Raw genomic sequence first — 2,679 nt, forward strand, 5'->3', positions numbered from 1 at the left:
GTATGTAATTAACACCGTTTTATTCAAGGAACTTTTCTTTACATTTTCTATTATAATCCTGAAGGAGTAAAACCATCCTCCTCAAAGCCTTCATATTCGATTTTTTTAACTTCTGTATGTCCTTCAAGTTAAACGATGACCTCTGAGCAGCTCGGGGAGAACTTCATGTAATCTCTCTCAGTAGTCTGTGTGGAGGTTACAGTGAGCTGTTATGTGTGAGGGAAGGAGCGTTTACCAGTAGTGACTGCGGTAGTTTCATCTTATTACCTCCTCAAGAGTAAGTGAGTCACATCAGGTAGTGCCAGTTGTCGCGATGTCTGGCTGTGGTGCTGGTGGTGGTGGTGATGGTGGTGATGGTGACGGTGGTGACGGTGGTGATGGTATAGACGGTGTTAGTGGTGATGGTGATGACGGTGGTGATGGTAGAAGTGGTAACGGTGGTGACGGTGGTGATGATGTTGACGGTGGTGGTGACAGTGGTGATGATAGAGATGGTGTTAATGGTAATGGTGGTGACGGTGGTGGTGGTGGTAGCGGTGGTGTTTTATGAGAGGAGGACGAGCTAGAGAAGCGGGGTAAGAAACACCATAGTTTGACGACGTCGAAAGAGAGAGAGAGAGAGAGAGAGAGAGAGAGAGAGAGAGAGAGACTCTTCATTTCGTTATAACTAAAACTCGCTTATTTATTTCTAAGGTTTACGGATTATTTACTTCCCTCATCTGCACTTCATAAATAATCTTACGCTAATTTCTTGTTATAAATTATACCTGCATAATCCCTCGGCTTTTCTAATTCCGGGCAGTAAACATATACCAGAAGGAAACCATTACTCTGCATTATACTAACCTCATGAAATTTGCACACCAGGTAACTAAATAATTATGATAATGCTGTTTTATTCAAATTAATGAGGAGCTAATAATTAAGAAAATATAATAACACATTGCCTTAATCTGAGCTGTGTGATATACCTAGCGCTGTATAACAATGATTCTTGAGTGGCCTACTGAAGGTAAGATGTCATTCATATATTTAAGGTGATTTTTGTTGTCTCTCTAATACACACACACACACACACACACACACACACACACACACCCACACACACACCTATTTCCAGTATACCTGTATATATAATTACGTAAACACACTCTGACAAGAAGTATTTAAAATTATTTCTTTGTAGTAACTAAAACTGAAGCAATAAAGTAGTGCTAATTATATATTGTTAGTTTAAAAAAGACAGAAATTTTTATTCGGTATTCTCAAGAAGTTTAAATAAAAATTCAGATACATATTTCCTTTCACGAAGAGAAGAAAAATATCGTCAGGTAAAAGTTTTATAAGGACTTCCAGCAACGATCCAGGCTAGATGTGACGCCTCGTGGTCCCTTTGTTGTTTCCTCTGCCTCCCTGAGTTCATCACTAACTTTTATCACATTTAATATATATATCTGAATATACCTCAACACTATTCCAAAAATATCATCATTTACGTTATTGGCTATTTCACTACGGCCTGAAATGTAACCGTATTTTTACTTTAGATCTTGCTTAAGGATGGTTTGGAAATGAAAAAAATAACTTTGTCACATGTTTCACGTCTGGTCTGTTTTCCACCCTTTTGAAATGAAAGATGGCCGCCGCCTACCAAAAATAAAAAGAATCCATAGGGACCTAAATGGCTTGAATATAGTCAATATCCATATAATTTTGAAGGTCTTAGTCAAGCGAATGTGTAACATGATGTAATGAATGGGCAAATGAAGCACACACGTCTGTACTGGACTATTAATTAGTTAAAAACATCCACATGTTTCACGTTTGGTGAATTTGTTACAATAGGAGAATAACAGAGTAACATCTTTAAGTACTGGAGTAAATTTCTAGCTTATCTATTCCCTCTACTAACAGACCTGACTCGCTCACATAGAGAAGGAAACTGGGAGTTACATTTGTCTACTGTCCAGCGAGCATTACCAGTCTTATTTGCTTTTAATAAGATGCACAATTCGCGATGGGAATCACTATATTATGAAGATTGTTTGCAATTGCCACACAATTTCTCATCTGTTCGTGCTGAGTTTGGGAAAGAACATTTTATCATGAAACATTCTACCCGGAAATTTACAACTGTTCCAATGGACCACTGGATCAGGCCATGGGGGGATTATGGGACTCACAAGAGGGAAGGCGACAGTAGCTCAGCAAAATAAAGTGTAGATATCTGTGCTTCTTCATCGGTTTTGTGGCCTGAATAGTGAAGTGGAGTACTCGTTACATCAAGAGTTTTCGGCAGCCATAACCAAGCATGAGATTTACATTAATCAAATGTTTTCATGTATTCAGAAAATAGATAACCCTTTTTTATTTGTCGATCAACGGAAAGATGAGAAATTTTGTAACTGGAAAAGAGATCAGTGATGAGAAAGGCAAGTGTATGAGGAATCTGTTGACAGATGTAAGTGAGCGTTTTAAAAGATGGCAAACTTTGTGGTGAGGATGAATCATCATGGCCATAACCTGACAGCGTGCAGGAAAATCTCTTTACCACTTTCATCACCTTAACACCAAGTGTTATATTCCATTAACTTACATGTCATCATCATCATCATCATCATCATCATCATCTCTCTCTGTAACCGGAGGCGAGAAATATCAGGGATATCAAACACAGGA

This window comes from Homarus americanus, unplaced genomic scaffold (assembly GCF_018991925.1).
Source record: "Homarus americanus isolate GMGI-L3 unplaced genomic scaffold, GMGI_Hamer_2.0 scaffold32583, whole genome shotgun sequence".
NCBI lineage: Eukaryota > Metazoa > Arthropoda > Malacostraca > Decapoda > Nephropidae > Homarus > Homarus americanus.